At 46.6% G+C, this 25,503-nt stretch overlaps 1 protein-coding gene across 1 annotated transcript in view; it reads left to right on the forward strand.

Moving 5' to 3' along the window:
- AGBL4 (AGBL carboxypeptidase 4) overlaps positions 1–25,503 on the forward strand; it is an 867,059-nt gene that overhangs the window by 323,733 nt on the left and 517,823 nt on the right.

Below are 25,503 nucleotides of genomic sequence, written 5' to 3' on the forward strand. Positions count from 1 at the left end.
TGTTTCCAATTTGATAAGGGAAAACAGACCATAGACAAATGGTAACCAGAAAGTGAAGTTTGGTTTTAGTATGGAGAATCATATCACTTGTGATCATTAATGGAATCATAAGTGAGTCAGTTTTCATTTTCTTTCTAGACCAGATGGCAGTATTTACTTGATTACTTTTTCCAGAGCTCAAGCATATAAATATAGTAGTGATGGTGGTGGTGGGGCAAATGGCAAGGTGTTCTGGTGAGTTCTGTTCTGAGGTCAGCTAGATGTTTTATGCAATTTATATGACATTCAAAAATTTGCAAATAATTAAAACATAATTATGTTGATTGTTTTCTTAATGTTGAACATATCTTAATATTGAATATATCATCACATCCTTCAAATAAATCCAACTTGGCTATAATCGGTGATTTATTGGATGAATTACTGTAACCTATTTGATAGGATTTTATTGAAAAAATCTGAATCATTTATTAATTATATTGCTGTATGGTTCTCTTTCTTTACCTTTTTATTTCCTTCATTTATATATAAAGCCTATATTTGACTCATAAAATGAATTTGATAGCGTGCTTTTTCATTTTTCAATAATAATTTGTGTACTACAGGTATTGTTTTAGGAATTTTTGCATAATTCTCTTGTAAATTCAAAAGAACCAAAAAAGTTTTTCCCCTTTCAACTATTTCTATTTTCTTTTATGAGATTGAACTATCTAAAATCTCTATTTGATATACTGTCAGTTTTATTTTGAAGACGATCTTCTTTTTTTATATGTTCCATTTTGATGATATAATGGTAGTTTCTGATAATTCTTTTCATTCCTGATGATTTAGTTACTTTTTCATTTTTTGTTTTATTGAATTCATTTTTTGATCTCTTCTTTTAATTGTTGACTAAAGTTTTATCAGTTTTGTTAGTCTTTCCCAAAAACCAGCTCTGATTTTATCATTTCTATGTTATTCTTGGTTTCTAACTTATCTTTTTTTCCTCTAATTTAAAAGGTTTGCTCTTTTGTGCTAATTTTGACTTTGTTCAGTTTCTTATTTTCAAAAATATGCATATTCAGTTCCTTACTCCTTCTCTTTATGCTTTGTTGTTATTTTTCATATATATATATATATATATATATATATATATATATATTTCCCTGAGGAATTTTATTATATGATCACTATTAAAATTTGTTTATTTTTTGTATGTCTTCTGAATTATTGTTTTTTTATAGCATTGTGTTCTATAAAGAATGTATTATGTTCAAAGATGACTCCAGAGTATTTAGTAAAATTTCTTTCACTTTTTATTATGCTGGAAAAAAAAAGGAATGTATTTAGCATATTGGCCTCTTCCTATTTATTTGAAATTTCTAGTGTGCTTTAATATATGAGTTTTTTTTAAGTGCCTTATCATGCTTGGAAATATGTATATTTTATGTGTTCTATTTGGGTGACATCAAAAATCTTTAAACTCTTATTTCTCTAATATACTTAATCCTACTTTTTTAAAATTCAGCCAGCTCTCCAGGAATTCCAAATATGTTATTTTATTTTATTTTCCAGAAAGCACTGTGACATATATAGTATAAGCATTATTATTATCTCCATTTGACAGATTTGGAAATTGAATCTTAGTTGCCTAATGTCACATAAATGCCTTAAGTTAGAAGTCTTTCTAACTTAAGGTTAAAGCCTTGAGTGTTGAAGTCAGTCTGATTTTAACTCTGTTCATCTTGTTCCATTAGATTCTTACTTTGTGACATTGCTCACTTTCCCTTTATATTTTTGTGGTTAGCACCCTAGTTCTAGGCTCTGTCATGTCTACTTTGGACATTTAATTATAAGAGCTTCTACCTTGGTCTTTTTGATTTGACAATGAGGTTTTTGATATAAGATGACAAATTGGACTTCATAAGTATCACTGAGATTTGTTGACATGAAACCTTGCCTTGATCCCATGAGCCAGATCAACCTAGTTTAGACAAAATAGAATAGGTAAAAGTGGGCATTGCTGTGGCTTCATTGTGTGATTCTGTGACATGGGGTTGAATCCAAAGTTTACCAAGTCCATTGTTCATTCTATTACACCACCTACATTCTTTATTCAGCAGATCCTCCCTTCAGTATATTGGGGGCTTAGCACTGTGAGCAGATGACTTTCTTCACCACCTTGTTGCAGTTGAAGGGTCTCAGGTTTTGTAGGCATTGGCTCTTTCTCCATGGACCCATATGATCCCTCGAGATGCAGAGAAAAGGGACTGGGTTTGAAGAATTCCTCATGCTACAAGACACCTGGGCTCAGCCAGCCAGGTTGATCCTCAGACTGTGGAAGCTCTGTCCAGCAGGTCTGCTGGTGAGGGTGGTAACCAGAGGGAGAAAGTACCTTACATGTGCCTGGGGGAACCTTTTCTTATTCTTTATATATAATGCTGTTTGAATAAATGTCTTTTGTAGTGAACTGTTATGCTCTGGTTGACTAGAAAATGTCACCAGTGGGGGCTCATGCATTGTGGTTTTGAATGATTTCTGACTCAGAGACTGCCTTGAGGATGCTTTTGGAGTAGCTTTCTCATGGGTGAGTCCCCAGGGGAAGAGGCACCTCACCAGGGGTCACCCAGATAAAAGGTGCCTTCCATTTCTTGAACAATGTCTAGTTTACAAACTAGTCTATGGTTTACGGAGGCGTTTTTTCATGATGATGGAAGGAGGTAATGCTCAAATGAAGAGGAAACAGGCTCAGAGAAGTCATATCACTTCCCTGGGATATGACCCCAGCTCGCTTCCTCCAGGGCCTTGCACCAGGAGGCACACGAGACCCAACCAGAGTCTTTGTTTCATCTGGGCCAGCAGTTTCCTTCAGTTTGACCTTCTCCCGCAGGGCCCTCCCTTTGCCTTCATCGATCAGGATCACTTCCTGCCCTGAATCTCAAGAAGTGAAGGCTGGACATTCTCCGGTGCCCTTGGAAGCTAATCAATCAGAGACCATTTCAGCCTATGGAGTGCCTGGGCTTGTTTGTTTTTTATTATGATTAACAAGGTGAACAAAGCTTCTCAGATTCCCAGGGCAGGGCCGGACAACTCCTCCTCCTCCTCCCCCTCCTCCTTCCCCCCTCCTCCCCCCTCCTCCTCCCCCTCCTCCTCCTCCCCATTCTCCTCCTCCTCCCCATCCTCCTCCCCATCCTCCTCCTCCTCCCCATCCTCCTCCTCCTCCCCATCCTCCTCCTGCCATCCTCGAAGAAGCGCACCGCCTGATGCTTGGTTCTGCCATCCGCTGCTAGGAGTCTCCCCCCCACCCCCATTGACTCAGTGCCTGCCACATCAGAGTTCTGTAGCGGTGTGAAGCCCAGCGGCGAGCATGCGGGGGACCTGGGCACGTTTCCTGAGCGCGTGGCCTCACCTGTGGTCAGGATGTCGTGGCTGGGCTGGAACAAACCTTCGTGGCTGGGCTGGAACAAGCCTTCGTGGCTGGGCTGGAACAAGCCTTCGTGGCACGCTGCCCTGCCGCTGGGCACCTTTCTCCTTCCTGAGGCCCCTGGGGGAAGGGACGGAAATCCGCGGAGGGGAGAAACTGACCGTTGGAGCAGAGACTTCTTTGGGGGGCAGCTGGGGGAGGGGCTTCCTCAGGGCCGACATAGCCAGCTCTCCCGTAATCGCCCCTTTCTTTCCATCTCTTTTCTTTAAAAAAAAAAAGGCAACCGTGCCAGGAGCCGTCTTTCCATGCTTGGCTCCCATCAAAGGACTTCCTTTCTCAGCCTCAGTTTCTTCATTTGTTAAATGAGTTGCAATAAAGACTTTATCTCCCTCCCACCCCAAGTTTATAATCTCTCTCCAGCCCCAACCATGCCGTGGCTATGGGCATCCTGGTTACTTCCCACTCCCAAAGCCAAACCTGTTCTCCGTCCTCTTTTCCTTCTGACGATATTGAAAGCAGTGACACAAAACTAGCCGACTAGCTGTCCATGCTCAGAGTTGATAGGAAGGCAGCCTGGTGGAATGTGCTTCTGACTTAGATAGGGAGCGACATTCTGGTAAGATCGAATCAAGGGAAATACACCGGAATTGGAGCCTCAAGACTTGAGTTCAAATCCTGCTTCGGATCCTGCCTGTCAGTATGATCTTAGTCAAGTCCCTTGGCTTTTCTTAGTCTTTGTTTCCTCAACTATAAATTTAAGGGTTGGATTAAATGAACATAATTCTGGCTCTAATTGCTATGTGCCTGTGATGGAGAAAGTTCAAGGAGCCAGGAGGGTGCTTGATAGGTCTGTGCCTGGCCTCTGGGACACCCGGATGTCAGACTCACTGATGGTAACTGTGCTGCCGTCACAGGAGGCTGGTCGCTCAGTGCCATGTTTAGTCCAACCTCTCTGCCTCCACGCATTCCTTGTGTTAGCCTTTTAATATGAAGGGGCATTTTTCTAGCCAAATTATTTTTAATAAAACAATTATTGCCCATTTTCTTATACTGAACACATCTTTATAGTATACAGAGAGAGGATTGGCCTGGAAGCCCAGAAGAGCTGCCTCAATTCCAGTCCTGTCTGGACCTCTCCTAGCTGGGAGATTCTGGGCAAATCACTCTCTTTCAAGTCCGTTTCCCCATGTCTAAAGTGGGATAATTAGAGCACCTGCTTTCCTAGCTTGTTGGGAGGCTCAAATATGGTAATATATGTAAAAGGCAGGACTTTGCAAACCTTAAAGTGCTTATATAATGAGGATGATGATGATGATGGTGATGATGATGATAATGATGATGACGATGCTGTCCTAGAGGGCCAGGGGCCTGAATTGAGGAAGTTTCCTTCCTTATATGATTAGAAGTGATGAAGAGACCCTTTAGTGGATGAATAGACCCCTCAGCCCAGAGTTAGGATGAATTCAAATCTAAATGTGTGACCCTGGTCAAGTCACTTAACCTTTGTCTTAGTTTCCTCCCCTGTAAAATGGGGATTCTATCAGCAGCTACTTCCAGGGTTGTAATAAGCCTCCAATATGATGACAGCTGTAGCTTTTAGCAGAGCATTGGCACATACGAGGCACTCAGCAAATGTTTGTTCCCTCTCTCGTTGAGTATCTAAGCCCTAGATCCTTTCCCTGCTGGCTTGGCATGCAAAGGGACCACCCGAGGCTGAGTGTTTTACAACTGGTTTTACAATAACAACCCTCCCCCCAACCTGGGACAAATGATTTTCCCCCTGACTAAAGAGCCTCTGGGATCCCTGATTCTGGGCAAGGCCAAGGCCAAAGAGGGAGGGAGGATGGTGGCCAGGCCAGCCCTTGAGAGGAGGGAAGAAGATGTGCTCTCAGGCTGGCAGGAGGGACGAGGTGAAAGGCTAGACCGCTCTGGCTCCGGGGAGCTCTGGAGAAGGCTCTGTTAGAGTACAGCTGATCTCAGGATTCCAGACTTAGAAGCTGCGTGGAGTGGCTTGTGAGCCTTGGCACCTGAGCCATGGGCACCTCTCCAAGACTGCCCTCTTGCTGCATTACCGACCTTGGGGGGGCAATCAGACCCCTTCAAAGGGACAGACATTGGCCAGACAGTTGCAGTCAAAGGGAAGGTCATTTCTGATGGGAGGATCAGGAAGGCTTTCCAGAGGACTAACATTTGAGTTGTGCCATAAGGGATAATCAGAGTTTAATAGGGAGAAGTAATGGAAATGATGAATAATAATTGATAATATTTTATAGCATTTTAGATTCATAGATCTCTGTACAAATATCTTATTCTATCCCTTCAACAACCTTATAAGAGAGGTGCTATTATTATCCTCATTTTACAGATGAGGAAACAAGCTGGCAGAGAGACTCAGTGACTTGACCAAGGTCACTCAGCTGGGACATGGCTAGGATAGAATCCAGAGCCAGGTCTTCCTGTTTCTCCATCCAGCACTCCATACACTATCCCATCTAACTGCCTGTAAAAACAGAAATAGGACTCTGTTGCTAAATTAGGGCTTCTCTGATTACAGGTACTACAGGAACACTAACAATGCTATAATTAGAGGCCATTACAGTAAGGGGCCATTCTTTTTCTCGTTTGCAGATGGGAGTTGACTTCTGGTAATGTATATATTGAAGGGAGAATAGAACTCTAATTGAGTAAATAAACTTAAGTCATCCAAGGATATTTTTAATAAGAATTTATGCTACACAGGAATGGAAATCTTGTACAATATTAGTTATACAAAAAAATCAAAGCTGGGAGATTCACAGAGAATGATTAAGCCTATCATCAACTCCAGAGCTCAGTTTCTCATTTTATGGCCTCATTTCTCAGAATGTGAGAAGAAAAGCAGTCACTGAACCCAGCCAGGACACAGAAGGCACCCTTCTCCCCACCAGCTCAACATTGAGCCTGGGCTTAATGGCTCCTTTTTGTAGTCCAGGACTGGGGTCTTAATTTGGATGTTTTGGTGAACTTCTCTTTAAAAGGGTCATTTGGGCCTTGTTTACTTGAGAATTGTTCACTTTAGGGGCACCTCAGCTCTTTCCCTGAGAATTCAGGATTTGGTTTGCTTTGGCCCCATCCAGAATCATCAGAATATGTATTGTAGATGACCCATAATGCCTTTCTGAGCATTAAGGCTAACAAGGCACCCAATTTAGGACAGATTTTGGCTTTAATATTTGTCTCTGTGTTTTCTCCAGCATTTCTCAGTGTTCCTTGCACATATAGATGCTTGATAAATAAATGTGAATGAATGAATGAACAAACGAATGAATGAATGACCGCCATGTCTCTCACAGAAGAGAACCCAGACCAGTATGGTGTAGGAGGCAGAGCTGTACAACTCTTGGAAGAGATATCCCAAGGAGGGTGAGTCTCCTCTCCCTGGAGCTGCTCGACTGGAGGCCTCCTTGTTCCTTGACCCCAGCAGAGACTGAATGCCAGTGTCATTCCTTGTCCCTCCGTTTCTCCATCCATTGCTGTTTTGATTGAATGATCTCTGTCCCTCCCCCTCTAGGATTCTCATTCTCGTTTTTATTTTAATTTTAATATTCCAACTCAGATGAAATGAATTCAGTGAAGCACCTTCTCCTTGTTCTTTCAGTAAGATTTAAGCAAGATTTCAGGGAGCATTCACTGCAGGGTTTGGTTTGGATTGCATTCCCGCTCTCTGCTATGTTTTGGAGAAACAACAGTGACTTCTTCAGAGAACAGATGACTGAAGCATGGCATATCATCCTAGAAGCACATCACGCTTAGTTAGTGAATTTGCACAGCTCTCCATGGTCTCTGAGAAAGTAAACGCATGGGTTTGGCCTTTCCTCTCCTGAGCCTCACGTAGCTGACTGCCCTTCCCACCCTCTCCCAGCCCATTTTTTGTTCTCCTCGTTGCTCCCTCCAGCAGCCTTTGCACTGACTGCAATGAGTCCAACTCTGGAATGTACTCCTTGCTCCCTTCCTCTCTCCCTCTGCCTCAGAGAATGCTTCCCTCTCTTCTCTTTCCATAAAGCCTTTCCCAACATTCCCAGTGACTAGTGCCTTTCCTCTCCCACTCTCTCTTACTTATTCTGTGTTCCTTCTGTATGGACTTAGAGGTATGCGTTATATTCTCCAGCAGAACAGAAGCCCTGGGAGAGAGGGGGCCATAACACTTTTGTATTGGTAGCCCTAGTATGTAGCACAGAACTTGGCACATAGGAAGCATTTAGTAAATAAATGGCAGCTGATTGAAAGGTCAAACTTGGAGTGGAAGGTCAGATGGTCTAGTTCAGCCTTCCTCATTTGTTGCTGATATGGATGTATTCAATTTTCAGGCAGACTATCTCTTTCCATTGGGTAATTTAATTTAGTTATAGGTGTCTTTCATCCTCCTCTGATGCATCGTGGTGGCATGTGTCTGAGCCTGCCTCTCCCTTCAACTGTCCCTGTAGACTACACCCTCCAAGCTGCTAAAGCCTTGGACACAGGACCTGTGGTCTGTGGTGTGGCTGATATTCCTGGATGATCCTTCCTTGATCCAGGAGCTCCCTGCTCTAGAGAGATGAGTGTTGGCTACCAGGGGATGGGCATCACAGACCCAGCATCTCCCAAGGAGCTGCTGTAGGATCTTTGGTGGTGGCGGAATGAACCACTTGGATGCAGTCCCACATCCTTGGAAGTTTGAAGAATCAACAGGAGGAGGACTGGCAATGGGGGAGGAGCTGCATTGCATCTCCAGGGCCCACCTGGCATCTCTACAGTAGACACTTGAGCCAGGAGAGGAAGTGGGGTCCAGTGGAAAGAGCTACATTGGCATCTAAAAGCCTGAACTAGAATTCTGTCCCTGCCCTTCCTGTCTTCTTTGTGATTCCGGGAAGACTGAGTTGTGGGAAGAGGGTTAGAAATATGTGCCAACAAAGTTTTATAATATAACAATTTCTTAATATAAAGGTCATTCCTATTGCAATCAATTTAAAATTTGAGTCTTAAGTAAAATTGAACTATACTATGTATTATATAATACCAATTCCAATGTAACAATTCATAACATTTATAGATATATATACATATATATTAATTTATATCTAATGAAATTTGATTTATTCTGTGTAAACCTTAAAATTTCACAGACTTATGAATGTTAAAAATTTTACTCCACATTGAGGAGTCCTCAAATTCCCTACTGAGAAACATTCCCCATTTTGATGTGAGAACTCGCCAGGATCAGAAATGGGAGGACCTCTACTCCAACCGTACTTAAGACTGCTTTAGGGGAAAAAAACTCCTTGCTAAACAATGAAAGTACTTGAAAACCATACTTATAAAGGAAAGGAGTTCTTTGAGCCAGGCCTGTTTTTAGAATTGATACAATGGGATGCTAAGTGCCTATAAAGATGGGGCAACTTGTAAACTACTTAGACCTAAAAGGTGAAAACTTGCTCAGAGGTTTTCTCTTAATGAAATTAGTCGACACAGCAGCATTTTTTCTCTCTTACTAAAGAGATTAATCTACTCAGCTGTGAATTCAAAATGGGCTGTCTTTTGGAAAACATCAACAGGATTGGTAGATGTAGGGACTTAGGGGAGGTGACATGGGAGAAAAACCCCTATATAAGAAAAAGCAGAATCTCTTGAGAAGATATATCCTTTTGGAGAAAGCCTTTTGGAGGATCTCTGATGAGGACTGCTTGGGAAGAATCTCTTGAGGGAGGCCTTTTGGAACAGTCTCTGGCTGGAAGGCTCTCTGGTGAAGTCAGCTGAGATGGAGCTGGCCTGGTGTCACTAGAATCCTTGTTTAGTCAGACCTTGTGGTGAGTGTTAAAAAACTGACTGATTTCTCTCTTGAGACTCAGGTCTAGGCCATATTGGCTTGAGGCCCTTCATACTTATTCCTTTCTTACTCTCTCTCTCTCTCTTTCTTTGATTACTCATTGTATTGTTAATTAAAATCTCTATAAAACCCAATTGACTTGGGTATTTGAATAATTGGGAATATTTCCCTGGCGACCACCTTATATTTGATTTAAAAACCAAGACACTGTAGTGAAACATATTTCTGAGGTCAAATTTACTCACCCTCTCTTATATCTATCACAATTTATATCTTCCGCCATTTTAACTCACTACAGTTTAAGACCTCAACCATTTTAAATCTCACATCTGACCCTATATTATCTCTTTAGTTATAACATTCCCTCTTCCACCCTAAATTACTCTGTCCCTGTTAATAGTTAGTATTTTAACTTTCTCCTTTCTATCTATATTAATGGACTAGATCGTTATTATGCTATCTATGTATATGTCTGGGTTTTCTACACATTTACATATGTTACATGTTTTATACATATATATGTATATGTATACACACATATGTCCTCTGATAGTAGAGCTCTATTTACAGATATATAATTTATGGGCTGTCCTTATTTATGGCACAGCCCCTAATGTCAATGTGAAATTTGTTTGTGTTCTAGATATGTCATGATGGATACATATTTATTCCAGTGTATATGTGGATATACTTCCCTATATGTGAAGTTAATGTGATCGACGATTAATCTTACATGACCCATTTTCCTGAAGGTCATTTCCCCTAATGTCTTTGATTCAAAGTTCTTTCTAGTTGTCTGTGTATCTTCCATCCTTTGGTGTTGCTTGAAGTTTATCACCGGTCCGGGGTGACTTCTCCTTTACAGGATACATACTTGCCTGTCATCTCACCTTGAAAGACAATCTTAGGTATCCAGAACTACAGGATCATGCATGTATGTAAGATTAATGTGTGCATGCATGTAGAAGTGAATATATTGATGCATGTGAGTGAAACTTTATACAGGATGTTTGTGCCATCCTCATGTGTGCAAGTGAGATTTTTTTTTTTATGTAATGAATGTACATATCTTTCTTAATGTGTAATTGTAAGGCAATTATTCTATTCCTAAGTGGTTGATTGTAGAGGTTAATGATATTTTAGTCTAGGCTAGAGATTGAAATTTGTATATAGGTTTAATAATTCTAAGGGATTCTAAGTCCACCCAGATAAACTCCCAGGTTCTGCAAGGAACTGCTTCTCCTGTGTTTAACAGGCTACACTAATCCTCTGTGATCTAAATAACCCAAATTTATACTATCTGTCTTGGGCATAATTCTATTTCAGTTTCGCTCTCTCTGTTTAGTGTCTTTATTTCTTCTTGTGCAGTTTCGTTATATTTATGGCCTCTATGTTTATTTATCAAGGGTTGTTTTGGGGGCATCTGTGTTTGAATGGATTCTTGGACTTCCATTAAGTTGTCTTTTGGCATGTTATCATGGGCATAGTGATGCTTAACATGAGATACGTGAATCTAAGAATCTTTTACTATTACTTTGATTGATGTAGGAGTGGTGAGAGTTATGTCATGTGGACCAATCCATCTGGGCTCTGTGGGTTTGTCTTTTAAATATCTTAATTGTAGTCAGGTTCTTAACCTCCTCTAATTCTTTCTGCCTTAATATTTCAGAACTCTCTTGGAGCTTTCTTTTTTAGATCTTTCTTTTCTTTTTCTTGATCTACTTTGTTATCATGAAGATAGGTGGCAGGGTCCTTAAGTTCATTAAATGAGATGGTGTCAAACTTAGGGCAATAGTTCCTGAAGAGATCCCTCAAGTGCTTATCACAGCCCTTTAGAAATTGTCTTCTCATGTGTGCCTCTGATTCTTTTGAATCAGGCTTAAAACCCAACAGTCCCTCAGTTTTTCCAATAAGGCAATCAATAAATGTGCTTGGGTATTCATTTTTTTCCTTGGGATAATCTGTCAAATTTTCCCCCTGCATTGGGTCTTTCTGACAATTGCTTCATTCCCTGCAATAAATCCTCATAGCATTTTCTTAGATAAGTCATTGATCTTGGATTAGAAAAATCCAGATCCTCAAAAACTTCTGGCCAGCTCGTGAGTAAGGAATCTTTTCTAGTTTGCTCAATAAAATTTTTATGCTCCTGGGGTGTAAAAATTCAGTTAAAAGAATTTTTACATCCTCAAAATCTGGTTCATAGAGGCAAAATGCTTTTTTTAGTTCTTTCATTGCGAGATGAGTCTCTAATTAAAATTTAGGCATGACTTATGAACCTTTGCATGTAAAACACCAGAGTTATCAGTGACATGCAAAGGCATAATATTTTGAACCCCTAATGCATTTGCAAGATTGTTAGCAGATATATTAATTGGTGCCTTGTTGTTTTGTGCCTGTATGTTACTGGCAAAGTCATTTCCCTCTACTGTACCTAATGGTGTCCCAGTATTAGTATTAGTAACTACAGCGTCCTTATCAGTTTGTCTTGTCATGTCCCCAGTCTCCTCGTCAGTTCCCTTTCCCACGCCTTGTTTTCTCTGCATGTAATCTTGGCACATCTCAGTTATAATAGGAATCTGACCAAGCAAGGCCTGTAATCCATTATCTATGACTAGAGCATGTACAGTTTTCTTTTGGAAGATCAGGTTGACACACCAGATTTAATGTACTTTAATATGTTAGTCACTGCCATGAACACAGCATAGACTTGGGGTATGATTTGCCAGAGGTAATTCACATCTAGATAATTCATTGGTAACTGTGTCCATCCCGTAGTCATATTGGTTAATGTCCCCAGAACATTGTCTATCATCCCTGCCACTGTATTATAAATGATACAGTAGCTCCAATAAATGGCAATTATTCCCACCACAGCTGACCACAGTTGTAACATGTTTGCCATTAGATCTTTTCTAGGCTCTAACTGCCAGGAGTTAACAGTTAGAAAATGGTTGTTGTCCCCACAAGTGTGTTTCTAACCATGATCTAAGATGCTTAGATCCTATCGCTGACAGCCCTAGTACAGCCTCCCTTTTACAATAGCCTCTCTTCCTTAGGTTTTGTAACTGACCAGAGTGGCAGTTGGTAACTGACTTGTACTCCCCCCCCCAAAAAAATCAAGATGTTTTTGATCCTGTGACAAAGGCTGCTCGCTTTAGGAGCTGTAATTGACAACTTCACAACTGACAGTTGATGACAGTTGGTGACAGTCATGAAAGGTGTTTTTTTTTTAATAAATGGGGTTCTTTTAAATCTGGGGTGCCAACTGTATTAAAAAAAAGATAAATGGAGGAAGTTTGTGTACCCTGAAGGAACCTTGGACTTTCGGTATGGAGAGGGGGAAAAAGAGAACCCCCTTCTCAAAGCGGGGTTCAGGGGAGATAGCAGATGTAATGGGTTGGCTCAGAGAGAGGAGAGGGGGTTTGAAGATTTTCCCCCTTCTGTCTTCCCTCCTTAGCTAAAGTTGCTCTCCCCATTTTGCTCTTGTCCCTCTTGTCCCCCCTCCACTACTTGAGACCAAAAGGTCTCCCCTTGAACTGTTCACTCATACTCAGCTTTTGGAACAGATAACTTTTAATGTCAACTCAATCAGATAATACAAAAGGAATAACAGGCAGGGAAGAATGGGAAAAAGAAAGTGGGAAAAGGGGTCCCTGTCTCTATCTAAACCCTTTTCCTTCCCTCCTTGAGTTTGTGGGGAACTCAGGCCTTGGCAGCCTGAACCCCCTAAGAGAAAGTCAGGTTGACTCAACCCTGGGCAACAGGAGCTGCTGAAGTAAAGTCTGCTCAGCTTTCTCTTCAGAAAGTCCCTTCGATTGGGAAATGTTGGGGGAAGGATTTCTAGTCACCAGCAGGAAACGTGGGTAACCCACAGGAGAAAGTCTTTTTTCCCACCCTCTGACTTCGGCTTCTCAAGACCGAAAAGCCCCCAACTCCTCTACCAGCCGGAGTCCTCTCCTCCTCCAGATTCCAAACTCCTCGGCCCCTCTCCTGTCGTCGAGGTGATCAATTTCACACTCTTCATCCTGGCACTTTTTGTCTAGTGCCAGCCGGAAGCCTATCAGGGCTCCCCCATTTGCCCCCATCCTCAGTAACATTCTCTGATACTACTTTTGACTTTGATAAAATGAAAATCTCCCTTGCCCCTTTTTTGGTGAACTGAGGATAGGCATGCGCAGCTGTGCAATTGTTTTCACCAGCAAAAGTGTTTCTTATGAGGGGGGAGAGATGCATGTTAGCATTTTCTTCTGCTCATTGTTCAGTTTAGGTCATGTCGGGGTACCCACGGTTTGTGGCAGATGCCTGGATAATACTCCTGGGGTGGTTCTTCGGGGCTGGGGCGAGACATCCACCGGGATGCACAGCTCCATTGTCGGAGAAGCTGGGCTAAGTTTAGCTACTGGATAATTTGAGGGTGATTGTTGCTCATTATCAGAGTGGTTGGGTGCCGTCGCCTGTGCACGGATGATGATGAAGCCTCTGGAGAGTTCATTAATTGGAGCGTCGGCTCATTGGCAGCAGGCCCAGTGGGGAGGATGTCCTGCCTCTGGTCACAGGGGTGAGTCCCTCTGAGTGTCGAGGGTCACCTGGAGAAGACAGCGAAGCCCCCCTCGCCCTCGCCTCGGCAGGAAAGAGCCAGATGTTTCGGAAGCCGCCGGTTTAGGCTTTCCCTTGTGGCTGCGGGTATCGAGGAGGGCAGCCAGAACCTCTGTGGGTGAAATGTAGAGCCTGTCCCAGGCCCATCTCCATGCCTGGGAAGGAGAGCCAAAGAGTGACAGACTCGTGCTTCCCGGGAGACACCCATCTGTCCTGCAGCGCTGCGGGCATTGGCTGCGTGTGGCTAGCTGGTGTGGAGCCCTCAGTCAGGGTGCAGGGCAGCTGTCTCACCTCCCCCCCTTGTCCTTGAGCTCGGCCCACAGGAGACTCCTCATCGGATCCTCGCTGTAAGCTGTCGCCCCTCACTCCGAGAGCCCTTGTCAGTGGCGAAAGTCACAACCTCCTAGCGAAGGTCCTTCGTGCCAGAGGATCTGAGAACCGCCCGGGACCTCCGTTAGTATCTAGTTCAGCCCTCCAGGCAGGGACGAAGACCTTCCAGGAGGGAAGAGCCCCAGCCCGAGGCAGCCCCTCCACACTGGGATGCATCACCCTCCATTGGACTTCCTGGACCTTCCCCAAGAGAACTCGTCCAGCCCCGCCTCCACACGGTGGCCATCAGACATTTGCTGTCTCTTCCTGGGCCTCCCAGCAGAAGTTGCCTCTCCTGGCTCCGCTCGGCCGGCACCTCTCTGGCCGCTGTTTTCCGGGGGCTTCACGGGAAGTCGCCCCTCCTGGCTCCGCTCGGCCGTCACCTCTCTGGCCGCCGTTTACTCGGGGCTTCACGGGAAGTCTCCTCTCCTGGCTCCGCTCGGCCGTCACCTCTCTGGCCGCCGTTTACTCGGGGCTTCACGGGAAGTCTCCTCTCCTGGCTCCGCTCGGCCGTCACCTCTCTGGCCGCTGTTTTCCGGGGGCTTCACGGGAAGTCGCCCCTCCTGGCTCCGCTTGGCCAGCACCTCTCTGGCCGCTGTTTACTCGGGGCTTCACTGGAAGTTGCCTCTCCTGGCTCCGCTCGGCTGTCACCTCTCTGGCCGCCGTTTACTCGGGGCTTCATGGGAAGTCTCCTCTCCTGGCTCCGCTCGGCTGGCACCTCTCTGGCCGCTGTTTTCCGGGGGCTTCACGGGAAGTCTCCTCTCCTGGCTCCGCTCGGCCGTCACCTCTCTGGCCGCTGTTTTCCGGGGGCTTCACGGGAAGTCTCCTCTCCTGGCTCCGCTCGGCCGTCACCTCTCTGGCCGCTGTTTTCCGGGGGCTTCACGGGAAGTCTCCTCTCCTGGCTCCGCTCGGCCGTCACCTCTCTGGCCGCTGTTTTCCGGGGGCTTCACGGGAAGTCTCCTCTCCTGGCTCCGCTTGGCCGTCACCTCTCTGGCCGCTGTTTTCCGGGGGCTTCACGGGAAGTCTCCTCTCCTGGCTCCGCTCGGCCGTCACCTCTCTGGCCGCTGTTTTCCGGGGGCTTCACGGGAAGTCTCCTCTCCTGGCTCCGCTCGGCCGGCACCTCTCTGGCCGCTCTGCTCTCCTTTGAGTCCTGCTCTCCAGCCGCCTCTCCCCAGCACGGCTTCTCCTCCCTTCCCCCAGCCTCCTCTCGTGCAGGACCGTGCTGAGCCCCGGGCCTCTCGGGCCCTCTGCGTCTCCCTTTCCATGGCACCCCATCAGATTGTGAATTCCCCGAGAGCAAGGCCTGTCCTGCTCGCATGTGTGCTGGTGGTACCCAGCAGTGTCTCACCCCCAGGAGAGCAGCACGTCTGTCTGTCTGTCTCTGAGAGACCTGGCCAGGGCTCTAGGGAAGAGGAGGGCAAAGGCAGGAGGCTCTGAAACGTTTGTTTTTTGTTATTCCTCACCTTCCATCCTAGAATCAATACTGTGTATTGGTTCCAAGGCAGAAGAAGGGTGGCAAAGGCTAGGCAATGGGGGTAAAATGACTTGACTAGGGTCACGCAGCCAGGAGGGATCTGAGGCCAGATTTGAACCCAGGATCTCCTGTCTGTAGGCCAGCCCTCCATCTACTGAGCCACCCAACTGCGCCGCCCCATGCCACGGAATGGCTCATGCCATGATCTCTCAAGGAAGGAGAGGAAGGAGCTGGCAGGCCGAGGGCCTGGAGCACCGGCTGTCCAGGCCGAGACGGTCTGGGTTCTGGGACGGGCCCCGGACGCCCAAGAAGCGCCATTTGTCTTCTCTCCAGATGATCTTGCTCTAATTGCTGGCGCAGGGCTGCGCGGAGAGCAGCTCCTCCAAAATCTAATCAAATGAACATAATGTTTCTACACAATTCTTCCCACTGACTTGACTAAAGGAAATGTATTTTGATGTAGCAAATTTCCCACTGAGACGAAAACAGAGCTTAGAGTTGGTGTGTTCCGACTTTGCAACAGGCGTGATTGACAAACCCTTTGAGAAAATTGACAAGCTCCTGTGAATGCCGCCCGGGTTCACCTACAAGAGTATCACACGGAGTGACTAATTTATTTTTAAGTGAGTGCAAATACATTTCCCTCAGAACGGGACATGATGCTCCTGACAATCTTGCTGTTAACGCAGAGAGAGAATAATTGGAAAAGGAGGGGGATGAAGAGGTGTTTGCACGTCCCCTGCTCGGCTCCCGGCCCAGCCCAGCCCTCAGAGGCCGCCTGGCATTCGTGAGTCCCAGGATCCGAGGAGGTTAGCCCTTGCAGGGACCTCGAGGTCCCGGCGCCCCTTCCCGTCTTGCAGAGGCAGAAATCGAGGGCTGAGAGGCGGGCTTCGGGGTGTCTGTCTCCCAGAAAGCTCGGGTGCCGGCCACTGCTCCGGGGCCTTGGGCTCTTTCTCGCGCTGAGCGCTGCCCTCGAGACCAGGGCTAAGTCCTGGGAAGGAACCTTGGAGGCCACTGGTCCGACCTCCCTCAGTTTACAGGTGAGGAGCGTCGGGCCCAGAGCACTTCCTAATAACAGTGATAGCATTAGCCGTAAGTGAGGTTTGCAAAGCACTTTACAAACATGATCTCATTTAAGCCTCCTGTGGACCCTGACAGGCAGGTGCCACCATGATCGCTTTCCATGTTCGGTGTGAGGAAACGGAGGCTGACAACAGTTAACTGACTTGTTCAGAGTCACACAGCGATGCCGTGTCTGAGGCAGGACTCGAATTCAGGGCTTCCTGACTTCAAGCATATAACCGCTTTTATTGTGCTGCTCAGTTAAGTCATTTGCTTGAAGCCATTAAGTAGTAAGAGGCAGAGGCAGGATGTGCACCACAATACTTCCCCACCCTCCTTGCTCTGGCACTGGGGAAGGAGCCCCAGAAGTGGATTCAGTAGAAAGACGATGCTCTGCCATTCCGTGACTAAGTGATGCACTCTGGCCCTCTGAACCCCAGCTTCTTCCTCTATAAAATGGGAATCCTATCAGCAATGCGGGGCAGCAGGAAGAAAGCCTTTATCCTTGCACGAGACCTCTCCTCCCTCTCAGTCTGCTTCCTCATCAGAAAAAGTCAGACGACACCCTCTGCCCTTCCTACAGGGGCTCTGGAGCTCCAGAGAGGAAGGGGCTTGTGCCCCGAAAGCAGCTTGCTGGTGCATGCCGTCGTGGCTATTATTTTGGGGCTGAATCCTAACTCTGAACCTTCTGATTCCACGTCATGCTGCAGAGGTGAATTGAGCCTGAAGTCTGTGCCCAGCGGGCGTGCTGTTGCCAGCCCCAAAAAGCTTCAAGAATGTGGCCCTGGCAACGGCCTGAGTGTCCGTCGTAGGAATACCAGCCTGGGTAAGCCTGAGGACGGTGCGCTGTGCGCGTGGAGGGAGCGTCTTCCCAAGCTGCCACCTTAGGCACGGAGGGCCTTTCGGGAACGGAGGAGAGCCATCGCCCAGGAACCCTGGACCTGAGAAGGAGCGGCGCCATCGCCATGGCCGTGGCCACGACCTCCTTCCCTTCCCCCATCACTCTGAGGACTCCTACGGCACTGCCTCTTCTGGTGCCTATTGGGCCATGCGGAGGAAGGCTCCGGGATGCTCTTGGCATAGTTCGATGGCCCCTGTCTGCGGACTGGCGCTGCCTCCAGCCCTGCCTTGGTCCGACCCTTGATCACTGGCATTCCCCTATTTAGCACCGAGAAGAAGGAGGGCAGTCAGTTATAGAGAGGCGAGGATTTAGATATCAGAGAGGGGTCCCAGGAGATGCAGGGGACTCTTCCCAGAGCCTCTCCAGGCTTTCTGAACAACAGCAGCAATGGGAGCAACGATTGCCACTGGAGAGGTCACTTCCCTGCTCAGATCAGCCATTTCCTCATCTCCAGTACAAGAATGCTCAACAAGATGGCATTTCATGTCTCTTCTGGGTCCGAAAATCTGTGCTCCATGTTTCTTGCATTCTCTGTGTCTAGGGGTGAAGTGTTAACAGCTGGGTGATCCTGGGCAAATTGCTTAGACTCTGCCTCCGTTTTCTCATCTGTAAAATGGGGATAAGAATAACACTAATCTTGCAAGGTGATTGCAAAACTCAAATGACACCATATTTGAAAAGCACTGAAAAACAAAAAACCCTCACCTTCCATCTTGGAATCAACACTGCCTATTGGTTCCAAGGCAGAAGAGCAGTAAGGGCGAGGCAAGGGGGGTTGAAGTGACTTGCCCAGGGTCATCTAGCCAGGACATGTCTGAGGTCAGATTTTAATCGAGGACCTCACAACTCCAGGCCTGGCTCTCTATTCTCTGTGCCTCTTAGCTGCCCCTGTAAAGCACTTCTCGACCTTAAAGAGTGCTTTGAGTATTTGCTAACTATCGTTATTCTGCTTGCACATTGTTAGAAGCTGAAGACCGGAAGGTTTTGATTTGTTCTAAGGAAAAGTTTCCTAACAACTAGACTGTCCAAAAGCCCCCATTGTAGGGAGTTCCCTGTCCTAAGGAACTAGAGAAGAGGCTGCAGGGCCATTCACGGAGGCTGATGTCAGTCATTCAGTCAGCATTTAGTGAGCCCCTGCTGTATGCCAGAGGCTCACTGTGCTGGTCAGGAGGTGCTGGTCAAGGAATCCCAAAGAAAGGAGCGGCCGATTCCTGACTCTCCAGAAGCCTACCACAGGGGAGGCAGCAAAGCCATAGAGGCAGAAGGCTGGACCTGGAGTCAGGATTTCAAATCCAGCCTCAGGCTCTTCCCTGCTATGCCACCCTGGACAGGTCTCTTGACCTCCATTTTGCCTCCGTTTCCTCTCCTGTAAAATGAGGATAAGAAATAACATCTACCCCCAGGGTTGTTGTGGGCATCAAAATGAAATATTTGCAAAGCACTTTGTAAGCCTTGAACTACTGTATTCCTGCTAGTTATGGTTATTCTTCTAGGTAAGAATGTACAGAATGATTCAAACAAACACAAAATGGTTAACTGTTCAGTCATTTGGGAGGACGGGGAGCAGAGACAGGGATGGGGCTTCTGCGTGCCACGCCCTCTTTCTGTGTGGAGCATCAGGGATTCTGGGAGATGTCTGAGATTTGGTTGGCCACCCACTGCCTCTTTTATGTCAAGGACACAGTTGTACGGGGCTGGCGCAGGGGACAGTGACAAGCTGGAGGTGCTGCCAGAGGGATTCAGTGCTGAGACAGCTGAGTCAGAGGTCTGCCCCGTGGCCCCGGGCAAAGGCAGGCGAGGAGGCAGGCAGGGAAGCAGGCGAGGAGGCAGGCTGGGAGGCAGGCGGGGAGGCAGGCTCATCTTGCTCTGGGGCTCGGCTAGCCTAGCCATCATTCTGGGCCCTTGGGGTCCTGTCTCACACGTGGATGGTCTCCTGTGGGGATGTGCAGGTCACACACTTCTCTTGGTCTTAGAAGGTCCATGAATATGCCAGAACCGTGACCTGCTCCCCCATCAGACAGGGACACCAGTGGACTTTGGATTGGACCAATTTGGGCAATCTGCAGACCATCTTGTAGGGAATGAGGTGGTCGCCACGTCGACCCTGTGAGGTCAGTAATGCCCCCTAGGAGAAAGCTCCCATGTCTCAAAGAAGGGAAGGGATTCTCCTTCCTGAGGTCCCAGTGCAATGAAGTGGGAAGAGCTCAGAACTGAGCTCAAAGCTTTTATTAAAAAGGAGATTTTTATTGATATCTTTTGTGTTTACATCACCTGGATTTTTCTTTTCACCCTTCCTCCCTCTGTGATACTCATCTCTTATAACAAAGAATTTTTTAATAAAAGAAAATGAAAAAAAGAAAAAATGATCAAAACTGAACAATATATTGAAAAAAATTGGCACTCACCACCAAGTTCCATTTCCATGACTTCCCTCCCCCACCTTTATCCCTGTAACTCTGAGGAGGGACATGCTGCGTCCTGTTTCTTCTTTGGGGCCACAATCGCTCATCTTTGTTGTGCCATTTTCATTGGCGTCGCCACTGTGTGTAGCTCACTACTGCTTCCTTCATCCTATGTCTGTCCATCCAAGGCTTTCTGGGCTCCTCATTTCTCATGCCTTCGTTATGTCCCTCGCATTCCTCTATCACAGTTTGGTTAGCCATTCCCCAGCCGGGGGAAGCCAGGCCTTTGAATCCAAGTCCAGCCATTGTTCTTCAAGGGCATTCGCTATGGTGGGCCATTTCCATTTACTTCAACAAATACTTGTTTCTCCCCTATGATGTGCCGGGCTCACAGCCGCACCACAAGCTCTTCTCAGAGCAAGTCAGGAAATGTCACATCTCTGAAGAGTCGAAAGGAGCATCAGCCAGTGGGCAATGGAGAGGTCCATGGAGGCTGTGAGCACATTGCAAGCAGGGCTTCGGGAGGAGAAGCCGCCATCCAGGAAGTGTCCCGAGATCTCGCTGTGCCCTCAGCCCTGCCCTTGGGTGTGCTGCTCCAGAGTCCTCAGGCACCTCTCGGGTGCCCCCTGGCAGGCCTCCCCTTTCTCAGTCCTGCTCCTTCTTGGCCTCCCGCAGCCACTGGCACTGCTGCTCACTCTCTTCTCCTTGCTGACCTCTCCTGGTTCTTCTCCTGCCTGTCTCACCATTCCTTCTTCGTCTTCTTTGCTGTCACCATCCAGGCTGGGAGTGTCTCTTACAGCTCAGTCCTGGCCTCTTCTTTCTGTCTATTCTCCTCACTGTCCTGGCTTCCAGCAACTTTGCCCTCGAGGGGAGCTAAATAACTACACTGTGCTGCTGCCTGGTGAGGGTGTCCTGGGGTGGATCACCCCTCTTTTGGGTACAAGCAAGCCCGACTTGGAGCCCTCACTCTGCTAACTCGATCGGGGCTCTTGGGCACATTGTGTTACCTTTTGGAGGCTCGGTTTTCTTATCTGAAGATGGGGGGGTTCTCTCTCGGGGCCACTTTTTAAGAGACATTGACAAACAATAATGATTGGTGTTGCCAAAGCACAGTGATGTTTGTAAAGCATTCTTTTCCCTACAGATTTGTGAGAGAAGCCTATCTTATACGGTCTGTCATGTTCATTTTACAAATGAGTAAACAGAAGCATGAGAAGTGACTTTTCCAAGGTCACAGGGCTAAGAATCTGGCCTAGCCAGGACCCAAACCACCTGTCCTGTCTCTGCAGTGAAGGGTCTCAATCCCTTTTATTGTGACCTTTCGGGGGGGGGGGGGCCTAGAACTAGAGTAGAGGAGGTCAGAGCCTGGGCCATTCTAGGATCCTCTAAAGAAACTTGAACTGAGTCTAGAGAGGAGACGCCTGAGGGAGAGAGGAGGGGACGAGATCTAGACTCTACCCGAGGAGCCGGCATGTGGAAGAGGCTTTGACGCCTTCAGCTTGGGCCAACCAAGAACAAGGTAGAAGGGCTTCCCATGCAGCCTATACTAATGCGAATCCTAATACTCAGAGCTATCCTGCCATGGAAAGAACCTCCTGGGAGTCTATGAGCCCCCATCCCTTGGGGTTGGTGAGCCCCCATCCCTTGGGGTTGGTGAGCCCCCATCCCTTGGGGTTGGTGAGCCCCCATCCCTTGGGGTTGGTGAGCCCCCATCCCTTGGGGTTGGTGAGCCCCCATCCCTTGGGGTTGGTGAGCCCCCATCCCTTGGGGTTGGTGAGCCCCCATCCCTTCGGGTTTGTGAGCCCCCATCCCTTGGGAATCATCTTTCAGGGACCCGCCGATCTCCTAAGGCCCCTCCATCTCCAAAGCTGCCTCTTCTCTGGGGCTGAGAACAGGGCATTGGGAGCAGTGCCAGATGATGTTGGCTCCCCCTTTCTGTCATCATAAGGCTCCTTCTTGGAATCTCTATGATTGAGGAAGAAGAAAGGACCAGGAGGCCGGCTCTGTGACCCAACAGCAACATGACCCCAGTCCAGTCACTTCCCTTTCCTATAAAATGAGGGAGTCGAACCAGATGGTTCTTAAGGCCCCTCACATCTTGTGCTCCTTTGTCATTTCTAATCGTCAAGGCCCCTTGCCTGGTTTGTGTAAGGAGAATGACGAATGTTTAAATTATGCCTGTAAGTTGTATTAAATTCTATCTGAATTATGCATAAAGTGGAGAATATTAAATATTGAAGAATATCAACAATCTAAAATATAGTTTGGTTTTTTAAAGCAAGAGAAGGTGTCCTTTGTATGAATCATTGTTTAATGAGCTCTTGAGAAGCTCTGGAAAAGAGCATCCCCAAACCACAGTTGTATTTGCAGTTTTCTCCTTGCGCTGGGTTCTTGGTTAGGGTAAAAAGAGTAAGAATAAAGAGCTTCTGGCTTGACCCTTCTCACTGGCCTCTCATCCTAGGAGGAGCCTGGGCTTCTGTTGCTCATAGTGATTGGTAGATGTGGAGGCCTAATGCTGCTCAAAGGGAGGCAACTCTCCTAGGACCGTGGCCTCTAGTTGAGTCACTCTGCCCTCCTCTTTTGCCCCCTTAATCCAGCCTTCATGCACTGCCAACCTGTTCTTCCTCTGAACACGTCACCCACTTGCTTAAGCCCTTCATGGACTGATGGCTGAGTTGCCTCCTGAGCAAAAGCCAGACTCCTTAACCCGCCATTCAAGGCTCTGTGCCAGCGAGTTTTAGCCTACCTTTCCAGTCTTCTTAGGTGTTCTTCCACATTGTATGTGATCCATCCTCACTGCACTCCAGACTGCTCTCCAGCCATGACAATGCCCTGGACCTTTGGCCTCTTCAGCTCCTGCCATGGGGCCACAGGTGCTTGTGATTGGTGAGAGTTTGCCGTATTTGGCATGACCAAGATGATCTCCCCTCTTGGACACTCCCCGACCCCAGCCCTGATTTATCAGTATTCAAACCTCTGACCATTCCCAGAAAGGACCTGCCATCCTCTTACCTTGGGACTCTGCTCGTTGTCCCTGTGACTTCCCCATTCAGAGCTCCCCTCTCTAGGCTATAATTGACCTGTGCCATCACCCCTTCTTGGAATGGGAGCTCCATGAGGATGAGTTTGAGCTGTCCTGGAAGCCTGGGAGACCTGGGTTCAAGCCTACCCTCTGACATACACTGGTGGCTGACTCCAAGCAAGTCTCTGTACCTCTCAGAGTTGGAGGCAGCCCCAAGACCAGAAGGAGCAGATCCCGCCTGGAGGTCTGGCTGCCAGTGAAAGTTTTCTTCCAGCCTTCAGGGCTTAGTGCAGTCCCTAGCACATAGTGCTTAGGACTGAGCCATTCCCTCTCCCTCTAGCAGTGCTTGGACTGGCCCCAACCAGATTCATCTCGGCCTCCCTCTTCTTCCCCACCTGCATTCCTGTCTACCCCTTAGCATCCAGCCCAGAGCCCTATGTTTGACCCTCACCAGTGCCCTGGTCTCCTTCCTATGCCACGAGCTCTGTGATGACAAGGACCCAGTCTGATCCCATTTCCGTGTTCCTTCATCTCTCCTCAGAGCCAAGGCCGTGTGCACAACAGTGACTCAGAAGGTTCTCCTTGAGCTTAGGTTCCACATGGAACACACACAGGGATACTTGTAAAGGGCTGATGAAGGAATGAGTTCAAATCATTTCAAGTGAATATTTATCAACTCTCTGCCAGTGTGAAGTGTGAATCACATTTTCTTTGTCTAGCATCAGCAACTTTTAAATTGTTCAACCAAAGCTGAAAACACCCCTACTTCACACTTTGTAAGCCATCAAGTAAGAGAATTCACAAGTCACTACTTGGAGAGCTCCACTCTTTTAATCCAATCAATCAGAAACTTGTGAATACCATGATAAGAGTTGACACCTTCAGAGGATGAGAAGTGGATCCCACAGACACTTCCCCCTCCCCCCCCAGGCAGTGCTAGGCAGTTTGGAAGCTGTGATTGGCCCCTGTGAAGAGGGGAAGGGATAAAAAAAGACTATAAAAGTCCTGATCTTATGTTGCCATTGCTGTTGCCTTCGTCATTGTGGTAGTCCTGTGACTTGCTTCTTAGAGGTAACTTGGGACTTGGACTGCCTCTTGGGTAAGTGAATCACTGGCCTTCCTTTCCTGGCTTCTGGAGAGAGATTAGTTCCAGAGAGGCCTTCCCCTCTTAGAGGAGGCCATGTGGGTAAAACCCCAGGTCCTCTGGTGGAGGGTTAACAAGCCCTGCTGGGGTGAACCGAGCACTGGAGCAATATTTAATGGGATAGTCTAGACATCTTCTCTACCCTCTTTTTGTATTTCTCTTCTTTCTTTTTTTCTTAATATTTTAATTTATTTTTATTTGGTCAATTTCAAACATTATTCCTTGGTTACAAAAATCATATTCTATTCCTCCCTCCCCTTCCCCCACCCTACCCATAGCCGACATGCAATTCCACTGGGTATTACATGTGTCCTTGATCAGAACCTATTTCCATATTGTTGATGTTTGCACTAGGATATTCCTTTAGGGTCTATATCCCCAATCATATCCCCCTTGACCCATGTGATCAAGCAGTTGTTTTTCTTCTGTATTTCTACTCCCACAGTTCTTTCTCTGGATGTGGATAGTGTTCTTTCTCCTAAGTCCCTCAGAATTGTCCTGGATCATTGCATTGTTGCTACTAGAGAAGTCCATTACATTTGATTGTACCACAGTGTATCAGTCTCTGGGTACAATGTTCTCCTGGTTCTGCTCCTCTCACTCTGCATCACTTCCTGGAGGTCGTTCCAGTTCACATGGAATCCCTCCAGTTCATCATTCCTTTGAGCACAATAGTATTCCATACTATTCATACATATATACATACATTCCAATAGTATTCCAACATATATCACAATTTGTTCAGCCATTCCCCAATTGAAGGGCATCCCCTCATTTTCCAATTTTTGGCCACCACAAAGAGCGCAGCTATGAATATTCTTGTACAAGTCTTTTTCCTTATTATCTCTTTGGGGTACCAGCCCAGCAGTGCTATGGCTGGATCAAAGGGCAGACAGATTTTTAGCGCCCTTTGGGCATAGTCCCAAATTGCCCTCCAGAATGGTTGGATCAATTCACAACCCCACCAGCAATGCATTAATGTCCCGACTTTGCCACATCCCCTCCAGCATTCATTACTTTCCATATCTGTCATGTTAGCCAATCTGCTAGGTGTGAGGTGATATCTCAGAGTTGTTTTGATTTGCATCTCTCTGATTACAAGAGATTTAGAACACTTTTTCATGTGCTTTTAGTTTTGATTTCTTTGACTGAAAGTTAAAATTGCGTATTCATGTCCCTTGCCCAATGGAGAATGGCTTGAATTTTTGTACAATTGATTTATCTCTTTGTAAATTTGAGTAATTAGACTTTTGTCAGAGATTTTTGTTATGAAGATTTTTTTCCCAGT

The sequence above is a fragment of the Monodelphis domestica genome, chromosome 2 (genome assembly GCF_027887165.1).
Source record: "Monodelphis domestica isolate mMonDom1 chromosome 2, mMonDom1.pri, whole genome shotgun sequence".
Lineage (NCBI taxonomy): Eukaryota > Metazoa > Chordata > Mammalia > Didelphimorphia > Didelphidae > Monodelphis > Monodelphis domestica.